We start from the raw sequence: 13179 nt of genomic DNA, 5'->3' as shown, positions 1-13179 counted from the left end.
TATAAGAAAATATAGTAGGGGTTTTGTTCTAGTTGCTAATTAAACAATTTGAATTAGAAAGAGGTAAAAATTGGAATATGGCAAGCTCGAAAGCAATGTGCGTGGGCTGCAATCGTCAACCCTACATTTAAAAGTGACTTATCTGAATATGGGCAACAGTGCATCTTTGGTACATTAACTTCATTTGCTTGCATGGATCCGCCTTGCTCTCAAAAGATGGGAGATCAAAATTTTATTGTATGTATGGTTCAGCTTATTAGTATTTGTAATTATTATACACACACAAAGTTTCAGTTTACAGCAATAAGGGATATCTGCTGTTTTTGTTACGTATTTTCCATAGTTCTTCTCAACTGTTTAATCTTTTTAGTTCAAATCCTTGAATATTGTTTGATATCGCGCTATTGCATGATGGTCCTGGAACAGTTTCTATACCCACCCTTATGACAAAACCTTGTTTCATGCTCAACCTTAAATCCGAGATTTTCTCCATCTTAAGCTTGTTGGGCTACAAAACTGTTAACAAATATGTAGGTTTTGGGATTAAAGCAGGATAGTATTATAGATAACAAAAGAGCTATAAATATATGATATAAGGGGCATAAAAAAGGAACGATATGCTCTCTAAATCTCTCATAATAACACCCAAAAAATAAAAAGAAAAGACAAAAAATAGGAAATACATAGGAAAAGAAAAAACAGGAAAGACAACAAAATAAATAGAAATAACTTCTAACACTCTCCTTTAAGTTGAAGCATAGATGTCAATCACATTCAACTTGGATTTGAATTCATCAAACAATGGTCTAGGAAGATTCTTTTTGAGAATATCTGTTAGTTGACTAGTGAATGGGACAAATGAAATATAAATCTCCCCAGAATTGAGGTTCTCCTTTATAAAGTGACGATCAATCTCGACATGCTTGGTACGATCATGTTAGACCAGATTATGAGCAATGCTAATTGTGGTTTTACTATCACAAAACAACTATAGAGGAATGGAGATTAGCATTCGTAACTTGCGGAGCATGATGCACAATCATTAGGATTCATATATCCCAAGGGACAAAACGAAACTCATCTTCAACACTGCTCTGGGCAACCACAAACTGTCTTTCACTTTTCCGCTTGACAAGGTTTCCTTGCATGAAGGAGCAAACCCGAGTTAGTTTGTCGATTCCGTACAGACCTGATCCAATCGTTGTCCTTATAAACTGCAACAGAGTGGTGAGATGGTACTCATAGGGATCGTGCATGAACTGACCGACCTTACCAACGACGTGCAAATGTTCAGACCCATATGGGCTAGGTAAATAAGTTTCCTCACTAGTTGTTGGTGGTGTCTTGTCCACCAGATGACATTGAGAACATCTGCAATTTCTCATTGGAAATCATTCAAACAGCTACTGTGCATCAGTTAGTGAATCTATCTCATATTTGCACAGGGAGTGGCTAATGCTCTGAGAGGCCAGACCTACTTCTATACCTAGGAAATATTGGAGAGAACCTAAGTCCATCTCAAAAGATGCAACTAGGATAGATTTGAGAGATTACTAGGATGGCAGATCATCACCTGTGAGCACGATGTCGTCGACATAGACGATGAGGATGGCAATACAGTATCTGGCTGAGTAACGGAAGAACATCGTGTGATCAGATTGGACCTTCGAGAAACCATGACTCGCAATAACTTGTGTAAACTTGTCGAACCAGACTTGGGGGATTGTTTCAATCCATAAATAAATTTCACTAATCGACACCCTTCTCCACGGGAAGAGGTTAAGTTAAAAACTAATGGGAGAAATATAAACACCTCCTCTGCAAGATTACCGTTAAAGAAAGCATTCTTGACATCCTGTTGGAGTAAGGGTCAATCTAGATTCGTGGCAAGGGATAACATAACTTGAATGATATTTAGTTTAGCCATTGGAGCAAATGTTTCTTAATAGTCAATTCTATAGGTTTGTGAATAGCATTTGGCGACTAACTGCACCTTGTTGCGTTCAAAAGATCCATCAAAGTTAAATTTGTTGTTGAAAATCCACTTGCAACCTATTGCTTTCTTTCCTTGAGGAAGATTGGCAACATCCCATGTATAGTTGCTCCAAAGGGCATTCATCTTGTTCATGACTACAAACTTCCAGGACGAGCGAGCCATTGTTGCCTCAATTAGTGGATGGGAGACAACGAATCGTCAAGGAAATGGCAAACGCTTTGGAGATAAGCTGTGGAATGAGACATATTTTGCCAAGGGATAAAGAGTGCATGCCTTCCTACGCACCTCAATGGGGAATTGAACTCTTCATTTTGAGTAGGAGTGATCCCCGTAAGTTGAGAGAGCTTCGTTTCAAGGTTGTCAGCCTGAGTGGATTCCAAAACCTGTAGCGGGGTAGCAGGTTCGTGTGTAGGGGCATTGGGATGAGTCTGAATCGTGGGTTTGTTATGTCGAGTATATACACGCAGAGTGGATGGATCTGATGTTGGTTTGGTTAGTGATGGATCCGGTTAGACTGAGGGTTTCTCTGACATATAGGTTGTAGGAGTAGACAGAATATCCAAGGGAGTTGGAAAAGGAACAGTGTCCAAAAATTCTAGCTCCCCCTCACTTGAGACAGTGTCAGGGAAGTAGTGGACATTTAAAAAAAAAAGACACCGACCCTCACACACTCACATAGATTTTACTAGTGGTAGGATCAAAACATCTATAGCCTTTTTGAGTGCATGAATTGTCGGGAGCACGCATTTAATTGAGAGGGATCAAATTTACTTTGAGTTGTAGTGCTTCGAACAAAGCGCGTGCGTGCAAATATTTTAGGATCAAATGCGGTGAAGAATCAGCTTGTAGGAAAACACAACATCAAGAGGATAGAGTGGTCCGAAAGTTCTGGATTTTTGTGGGAACTTTATTAATTAGATAAGTAGCGGTAAGGGCGACGTCATTCCAAAATTGTTTAGAGATGTTAATTTGAAACATAATGAAATGATCTACTACGAGAATGTGTCGTTTTTCTGTTTGGCTATCCCTTTTTGTTGAGGGTATCCGTACATAGGCTATGGCGGAGGATACCATTACTCATTGAAAATTCTTTTAAAAGTAGGGTTAAAGTACTCTCAAATATTGTCGGTTCGAAGTACTTGAATGGAGGTTTTAAATTGGGTCAAAATGAAGGAATGCAAGTTTTTGAAGGTAACTGTTGTTTCAAATTTGTCCTTTAATATATAGACCATTTCATCTGAGTGTGGTCATCAATTAAAATAAGGAACCACCGTTTATTGGATCATCAATTAAAATAAGGAACCACCGTTTATTGATGTAGTTTGTAGTTCTAGAGGGTCCCTATAAATCACTATGAATCAGTGATAATGGAGAGGAAGGTGTGTAAGAGTGGGGTAGATATGGAACTCGATGAGGTTTAACTAAATGACAAATTTCACATTTAAAAATTAGAATTCTTTTTAATAAACATCAGAGGGTTTAATTTTTTTAAATCGTGAAAATTGGTATGACCCAAGCGACATATTAAAAGCATAATTGGACAAGTGGAAAGTGAAAAACTACAACTACAAGATTGAGTGTTGTGTCATCAATGCCATTTTCGTGGAAGAAGTAAAGCCCGACTACCTACTTAGTAGTTCCAATCATCCTCTGCGGACGATGATCCTAAAAGACAAGAATATTAGGAGAGAAATGAGCAACACAATCAAGGTCATATGTCAATTTAGTGGCTAACATGAAGTTACACTTAAGCAAATATACATGTAACACGGGTCCCAGAGTCAGCCTGACTGTTAGTACAACCGAACCTTTACCTACAACAGAATTACTGACTAACAAGAAGTTACACTTAGGCAAATGTACTTGTAACACGAATCCCAGAGTCAGTCCGACTGCTAGCAACCGACCCTTTACCTGTAATAGAATTATAGGAACCATCACCAATAATAGTCTCACCCTGAGCACGAAGTATATGTTGAGAAGATTTGAGAGCGCCCGGTTAAGTGGTCTGTGGCAACTGAATCAATAGTCCTCGAACTAGAAGCGAGAAGATTTGAGAGCGCCCGACGCCCGGTTAAGTGGCCTGTGGCAACTGAATCAATAGTCCTCGAACTAGAAGAACAAGAACCAGTGATAGAAAGGTTACCTTGATGAACATGGGAGTTTGATGGGTTGAAGGAGAACTGACTGGATCAAGCAGCTTAATTAAGTGTTCCTTCTAACTCTTGATAGAGTTTGGTGATTCCGGGATGGTCCAAGTGGGGCTTGATTGAACGGTTGTGGATTCTGAGGTCGTAATGAGAACTTTAGCAGCAGAAGATTTGGTTGAAGATTTATTAGCAGGCTTCATGTGGAGCTTCCAACACTTATCACGGGTATGGCAGAATTTGTGACAGAAATCACATGTAGAGTGATTGGCGCGCGACGACGTAGCAGAGTGTGGAGCACTGTTGGAGACCAATGCTGAAAACTCAGTTGAATTAGTGGAGTTGTCGAGCATGACAAGTCTCCGATTTTCTTCATGACAGACCTTGGTGAAAGCTACTCTGGATGAAGAGGATCACACCCAAGCATACGACCATAGAATTTGTCGAGATCCTTGTTGGCCCGTCAGAAATTGAAACACAATCATTTTCCATAATTTATTGGAAGAGGGAAAGATCTGCATGAGAGTCCCACATGTGGTTGTAGTAGAGGCCACATTCTATCCATAAGGAAACCAAGTTATTATAGTACTGTGTCACAGTCTTTAACCTTTGTTTTGCCTCGCGGATCTTATTAGGCACCTTGTAGAGTAGGTGCGCAAACCATAGTCCAAGGGGCACTTGCTGACAGAAGAAATAGGTAAGAACGGCCAATCGAGAGCTCCATGGAATTAATTAGTCATGGCATTATCATAGAATTCTCTACTTTTCATGTTGCATATGATTGGTCAGTCTTACGAGGTTCAAGAATCGTAACTGTAAGTTAACCAAATTTACCCCGAGCTTTGACAAACAATGACACCGCCTGAGACCATTTGAGGAAATTTAAGCCATTGAGTTTGTGGGTTGTAATCAAAAAGTTCATGTGATTTTCATGCCCTCCGGCCGGCGGAGGGATAGAGCTAGGTGCCAATCATCCGGTGATGCAGGAGTCCGTCATGATTCCAACTCAGCCAAAGTTGAGGTTCGGATTCTGAGACAGAGACGGAGACGGTCCTTACTAGGCTGTCAGTTCAAGTGGGCCTTCAGTGGAGGATACAATCGGCGTGAGGGAGATCCGACAACGGGAAGTCTGCAGGGGAGCGGTCCTACTACAGGGAGGAGCTCGGCGGTCTTGCAGAAAACTGCAGATAACTGCAGCAAACTGAAACAGAAGAACGTCCTTAGGCAGTCCTACGGAAAACTGCAGCAAACTGCAGCGGAAGAACATCCAATGGCGGTAAAACGGTACAGCCGGCAGAAAATTGCAACAGAAGTGTAAGATAACTGCAGAAAACTGCAGCGGTACAGCTGGCAGGAAGAACGTCCAGCGGCGGGAAAAAACTGCAGGGAAGGGATCCAGGGGGAAAGAGATTTCCAGCTGCCAGAAAAATCGCATGGGAAGGCCTGCAGGGGAAGTTTCGGCGGCTAGGATAAAATCCCGTGGCTCTGATACCATATAGGTTTTGCGAATAAAGTAGGATAATATTATCGATATCAAAACGGGTATAAATACATGATATAAGGGGCATAAAGAAAGGAAAGATATAATACCCAAGTATCTCTTAATACCAAAATATAAAAAGGAAAGACATAAACTAGGAAATACATAGGAAAGGAAATAACTGGAAAGACAACAATATAAATATAAAAATCTTCTAACAGGATATTCTCACAATAACTAGAATTTATAGCAGCACTCCTTCTTGAAGCCTCAAACAACTATGGTACTCTCATGCTTTACCAAATAAAGTTATGGCTACACTTAAGTAGATGAAAAGAACTTTAGAAGTGCATTCTCTATGAATGTCAAGCAGTGGGGTTGTAGATTCCATGCTAGGATTTTTCGTTCATGTTTCAGGCATATATCAAAATTCATTTTTAAAAGAAAAGTGTAAGTTGTAGAATGATAGCTTCATCTTTTTACAACAATATCGGGAATACTTGGAATTGTACAATACTATAAAAGAGAGCCTCCATGTACATTGGAAACTCTAATAGGAAGTTGAATAAATCCATAGAGTAAACTAATGCAAAAAACTTATTAAATTTTTTTTTTCGTCTACTCCTTTACATGCCTCCTCAAGCTGGAGGCTAGTCATAAAGTCTAGTGTTAATGCTCGATGTGGATAATTGAGTGCATGTAAGTGGTTTTTTCAGAACGTTAGCCAGTTGATCCTGACTGATATATGAACCGCATAAAGGGAACAATTTTGAACTTGTTTTTTAATGAATGATAATCGATAGCTACATTTCATCCATAAGATAGGATTTACATAGATGAGTGACACCCAATTTGTCATGATAGAGGACTAAGGAAGGTGATTGCCAAGGTCGACAAGCGAGGAGTTGAACTCCTGAAGCTTAGCAATTATGGTGACAATGAAGCAATATTTAACATTGATGGAGTGAAATATGATATTTTCTTTATTAACACTCCAAATGATGGGGGGTTTCAGTTAAGGTACAAAATGAAAACGCTTATATTGTTGCATTCATCTTTGTTGCCTACCCGGTTGAGTAGTGTGTCATGATGAAGAAGAATGCTTCGGTTGACAATGCTATTTAGAATCTATGGTAGCCATTTTTCTAGAATCTATTGCTTAGTAGTGGGGCTATGAATAAAATGGGATAACTTTTTAATTACAATGGAAATATTCGGGCACATAAGAGTTGTGTATCATGATTGTCCACAACAACTCTATTGTTCGTCGAATTAGTGAGTACAAAGCCAAAATGTATGAGATTTATTGAGGTAGTATTTAATGTGCTCACAAGTTTATTATTTGTTGCTTTATGGTAAGAATGGAGATAAGGATGCATCAACGTCGAGATAAAGAGGAATCTTTGCGGGTGAGAATAGCTTCCACATCAAGAAAATAATGCAATTACCCAAGATCATTGATGTAGAATCATTGGACTAGAAGATTTATAAAGCATTACCTGATAGCGTTAGATTTACCTTTGATAACAACATCATTTACATAAACTAGAATCTAGATGAGTTTATCACTAGGGTTGTTAATAAAGAGAGATGCATCATCTAGAGAGTTGGTGTAACCATAATCACCTAGAAATCATCGTAGCTCATGGTATCAAACACAGGGTGCACACTCACAATCATAAATAACAAACTTGCACATGTATGTAGAAGTTTTGTTAGGGGGGTTGGGCTATGAAAATTTCTTTAGAGAGATTGTCCTGGAGAAAGGGTTTGCTAATGCCATGTTCATGGAGGGGCATCATCAATTGAAATTTATGTTGAGACCTAACTAACGGTGAAATTCTTGACAACTGGACTGTGGTTATCGTGATAGTTAACTTCTATATGTTCTTAAATACCTTTAGTCATTAGTTGAACTTTGTATATGACAATGGAATCATCAAGAGTTGTATTTGATCTAAAAGCTCGACTTGCATCTAATTAAATTTTGAGTGAAGTTGGGTAAGTTCCTATGTTCCATTCCCAACATAATTATCATATTCATTTAACATAGCCCACCAAAGCCAATTATGATCTTTGTGCGCTTGGCATAAAGTGGTGGTGAGTTCAAAGACTGTTGTTGGTTTAGTTTGGTTGCATGAGTGATCATTGGGTGTGTTGTTGGTGAGGTGATATGTCTTTTAGCATGCTTAATTTCCGTTACATTTAGCACCTGTTCTTGAATGAAATTGCACTTTAAAGAAGGATATTTTCATGTTTTTCTTGCTGGTATAACAGGTAGGTTACATGGGCAAAATGGAGTGAAACAAAGGTAAAATGAAGAGAAGGGTAAACTGGCGCCTAGGCGCCAGAAAATCCCAGGAAACCCGAGAAGGTGTCCCCTAAGCGCTACAAATGTCCTCCCAAAAAACAGAGAAGACGACGACTAGGCGTCACAGACTTGCGCCTAGGCGCCAGAACTGTCCAGAGACAGTTTTTGCACTCCCCAGGGAGTTATTTGACGTATCCAGACGTTTGGAAAACACTTTTTGGCATTTTCAATTCCTGGAATTCTCCAGAAATGTCAAGAGGGCGTAGGTAGGAGTAGGAAATATAGATTTTTACCTTCTTTTGAGAGATTACAGGCGATTTTGAGAGAAAACTGTAAGGGAATTGTATCATCATTGCAAAGAACAAAAGAAGGCTTTGTTGGAGAAATTTGCATCTCTTTTTCAGAGGCAAAAACTAAGTATATTGTTATATAATGTCATATAGTTGTTGTAAACATATATTTAGTGGATTTGTTTGTGTTAAGATGATATCTTTTGTGGTGCTCTTAATGCTTTGTGAGTAGAGTTCCTACACTTTTCTCTTGTGATAATTAGGTAGAATTTATAGGATATTGATTACTTTGTAATTGGTCTTTATAATTTTAATGTGATAGTTTCTTACTTCATGCTTAATTTACTTATCAATCTGACCAATTGACATGTTAAATTTTTTTGTGAATCCATAATGACTCGAGAGAGCTATAATTTGAACAACTGGGAGAAACCACATTGCACTAGTGAGTGAAGGAAAAGTAGTACATAGGGCAATGTTGAGAGATAGGCTTTGATGGGTTTAAATTGGGGACTCTAAGGTGTCAGACTAGAATCTTACTAATTTGATCTAGGGTTTAATGAATTAAAATTAGGTTAGCCAAATTGAGAGTATAAATTGGAGACTCTAGGGTGATAGGCTAGAATCACAACCAATGTAATCTAGGGTTTAATGAATTAAAACTAGGTTTACCAAACTTCTTTATGCACTCGATAGAGGGTAAAGAAGAAGAATACTCATATTTGTCACTAGTCAGAATAATAATTCAAACTATTAGATCCTACAATCCACTTATATAATTACAAGAGAGAGTTTTTTATCTCTTAAAATTTACCAAACCAATTTGTGTAGTTTGGTTTAACTAATTTGACTTAGGGTTGTATTTAGGAATAGTTGTTAGAAAAATCACTTTAATTGAGATTCCAACTATGACCTGAATGTAGTAGACTAGAACTTAGCATAAGTAATTTCTTACCTCGCTTCTGTGTGAGATTGACAATTCTGACTCAATATAGGTCTATATTACTGAAACGATACGTATACTTGCGTAAGAAATCCAGAGAGTATTAATATCTTATTTTAAGAAAATCAATTAACTAGGGAGCATATCAAGTTCCTGGTGCCTTTACCAGGACTTATATAAATTGTGATAATCCCTAGGGTGGATCATAAGGTAGAGGGTGTGTTGATATTAGAGGGCCTCGACTTTGATCTAGAGGGAGGTGAGGGTTTTTACTGTGGTTCGCTTGTTGTGTAGGCTATATACGTTTATGTTATATTGGGGGATGTTTTGAATGACATTTATGAAGGGAGTCTTGAATAAACCGTAAGAACTACGACAAGAGGATAATATGATGGGTTTGTTTATTTTGATGTGTCAACAGAGAGAAGGAGATGCAAAGGGAAAAAATAAACTCAACAAATTATACATGAAGGGAGATATATTTTGGGTGTGATATCAAGGCAAAAATAGGCATTTTGGGTGAGGAAGTAGTTGAGGAAGGCATGGTTTGGAGCAAGATTTTTGTCTATTAATATAAGGCAAAACCATGGTTAATAGAGACAACCAGATACAAAGTTTGGAATAGTTAGAAAGGAGGCAATTCAAAGGGATCATTGAATAGAGAAGAGAGTTGAAGTGTGGGCAGAGCATACGATTTAGGAGGTAGGTTTGACAAAAATACTAGTTGAATAGGAGGATGGAACGAAAGAGTGAAATAGTAGAGAGAAAATGAGAAAACGAAGAGAGAGATCAGTTATATATAGATGCCATTTAGACCCATTATATTCAAATGTGTGTATTTTGCTAGTGAGATAATAGAGATTCTTTGTTGAGAGAAATTTATTAAGAGCTTAGTACTCTTCACCATTGTCCAAGTATGAGACAGTGATATTGCGATCAAAATATTGTATCTTAAAGGCTTTGAATTTGATCATGACATCATAAACATGATATTATGCTTAAGTACATGGTACAATATATATTTAGTTTAAGGATTGATAAAAATAATATCTTATATGAAACAATTATAGGAGAGTATAGGTGAGGTTTATCCATCCGAGAGAAATATTTTGAGACTGAGAAGATACAATAGTAGATGTACATTGTGAAAATTCATGACTTCTAATGCATTGAAAAACATTACAATTGAGAGTTAGCGATTGTGTGGATGATAAATCTAGATCGCCTTGTTGTTGGCGCCCGCCCTGTGCATATGTTTCGAAAGAGAAAATAGAAAAAGAAAATTCTCGTTTGGTAAAGTTAAGTTCAAGTCATTGTTAATTAAGGCGGCCGGCTCAAACAGCCCACCCTCGTGATTAGCTCCTCGCGTACGCTCCCACTATGGAAATGAGTCCTTCGTTAAGCTCTCGTCATTGGTCAGTTCCCGTTACTCTACCTCTTTAAGAAGATCCTCTTATTGAGTGAGTTATTGACTTCTTTGATTCGATTGGCTTGGTCTTTTACCTGAAAATACGAAAAAATTGAAAATACTAAGATTAGTATAGAAATGATTCATAGTTAGAAAAAATTGTATTAATTAATTATTACGATATTCTTAATATTCTTCTATTAATGAATATGACTCTTTCTTTATATTTATACTATTATAGTATGTTCATTTTAGATTCTAGTACTTCGGAGTCATTCGAATTCTAATAATTCAAAGGAGTGAATATAATGTATTTGGGAATTGGAATTGATGGATGAATTAATCTATGATGACATTTAGACTAAGTTGCTATATCATTTGCAAGTGGTAGCATTGATACTCAGTATGTATGTTTCAGTTTGCCTTAGCGTCTTACATCCAATGAGGGGGCCCTTCAATTCATAAACCTCACTCTTTGAATTTGCACCTATTGGCTCATTTCACTATCTTTCTTCTTCAACACTCGTCCCATAGCACCTAACTCTCATGTGTGTGGGGCGCTTGTGCCCATGTGTGAGACACCAGAACTTCCCAGCATTCTCGATGCTTGTCTGACCTTCATCTAGGCTTGCAAGTCTATTTCCCTTCTAGCATGCAAATTGTTTCTCTCCCCTCATACAACTTTAATATTTCCTTGTTAAAAATTATGCCAGTTGTATCTTCCTCTTTTTGGTTGGCATATATTGACTCTCTCTCTCTTTGATTCCAACTCATTTTTTTTTCCTTCTCCCACTTAGTTTGGTGCTAGTGTTTTGGCTGAATACCCAGTTTGGTCTAGTGGCTCCCTGCTTTGTGGAGGTTCCTTTATCTTTAAGGTTTGTCTACTATATATCGCAATTTTTGCTCTTTTTATAAGTTTGTTTGCGGGTTAAATGATTCAAGGTTGCATTCCTGTCCACATAACTACTTCTCTTTATTTTGTTTCATCAAAATTGAGCTCCACCTGAACAAAGTAGTCAAATCTGTGCTCATTTTTATTGAAGATGAAATCTCTGTGCTTGCTAGGTCACTCTTTTTTTCAATTGTTGGAAATTCTATTTCGACCATCTCAACCTTGAGGGTATTCATAAATTCTTGTTAAGTTTACACTTAGATAAGTGATTATTCCATTGGGTTAATTGACCTTTCATGTCATTATAAAAATATCCTTGTTAGTAGATTCCACTGAATTTTTCTTTCGATGATTCAACTATATCCTTGTTATTCCGATTTATATGTTAAACTGGTCTACTACTCATTTTGATTCCTTTGAGTAACCACCTATCTCTCTTATTTGTGTGCAGTCCCTTGGTTATATTTATATTATTTCAACCAATTCCCTATATACTTCTTGGTTTCTATACTTTGTAAATTTTTGGTCATAGATGTGTTACTGCTCATCTATATAAGCCTTCTGTGGCCAGAGTTCAGGTTGAATTAAGCGATGTTTCTCTGTTTAAAAAGGATTTGTGGATTGGTTCCTTGTATAGTGGATATTGGTGAAGGGTTGAATTTGAAAGCATCCCATCTTATTGCTCTCCTTCGAAAAAAAATTTAGCAAAATAGTCTTATGGCCCATCTAGATCCAAGAAAATCTAACAATTAGGACAGAGGTACAATGTAATGTTTAGATTTGACCTTTTACCAATATGTTGGTTGCTTATCCTTCATCAAATCTAGTTTGCACTTAAATTTTGGAATTAAATTTAAAATTTCCTTTGGAATTTGAGGTTGTTGTGCCTGCTTTTGCTTGTCTTATAGAATGACACATAAATCTTCTACAAACAATATCCTTAATACTAGTCTGCCTATTTTTGAAATACCTCAACTTCCTCTAACTTGTTGTTGACCTCAATTACTAGTCCACATCAAGATTGACGAATGAAAATGTGGTGTCGTGCAAATCAAATTATGGTTATTGTTGACAGTAAAAAAATAAAAAAAGGAGGAGAAATAAAAAAAAGGAAATGTTATATTAATTAAAATTAAATTGATTAACTTAAAAATTGATTTATTCCCGCATGTGGGAGCCTACCAAAGAGAAGATAACTGTTCCCCTCTTCTTTAGTTAAAAGCAGAGGAATGAAAGGGGAGAAGGGATTATTCCCTCTATTTCATTCGCATTGTTTCGTTCCCTTTCTTTCCTCGCCGTTTGTCGGCACAAAAAAGAAAGAAAGGTTGTTTGGGGGGTCGCCCGTAAGAAGCTGTCGGCAGCCGGAATTGAAATCTCATCGCTCGCTTCGGAATGACGTTTTAATTTACATATATATATTTAGTTTTAAAAAGAATATGAAATCAAACTGACCCCATATTTTTTATAGTTTAAATGAAAGAGCGTTGTACCTCAAATCCTGTATCTATCCCAAAGCGAGGGATATACACAAGACTTGAGGATGAGACTCAATCAAATAAACTAAGAAATATATGACATCCGTTTGGTCTGCGAAACCGTTTTATTTGCCGACAAGTTTTCCTATTTAATACAAAGAATTAAATAAGGTTTATTTTAGGCTGGGTTCGGAAAAGCTTCATATAAGGGCAAACCCCTATAGTTAATTACATCTT

General features: G+C 37.3%; 1 protein-coding gene across 6 annotated transcripts in view; it reads left to right on the top strand.

The window, feature by feature from the left end:
* The window catches only part of LOC110019089 (pentatricopeptide repeat-containing protein At1g76280), a 73520-nt gene that overhangs the window by 34606 nt on the left and 25735 nt on the right, over positions 1 to 13179 (top strand). The gene's annotated exons all lie outside the window — the stretch shown is intronic.

Source organism: Phalaenopsis equestris, unplaced genomic scaffold (assembly GCF_001263595.1).
Source record: "Phalaenopsis equestris unplaced genomic scaffold, ASM126359v1 Scaffold000047, whole genome shotgun sequence".
Classification (NCBI taxonomy): domain Eukaryota; kingdom Viridiplantae; phylum Streptophyta; class Magnoliopsida; order Asparagales; family Orchidaceae; genus Phalaenopsis; species Phalaenopsis equestris.
This window is presented reverse-complemented; position numbering and strand designations above follow the sequence as displayed.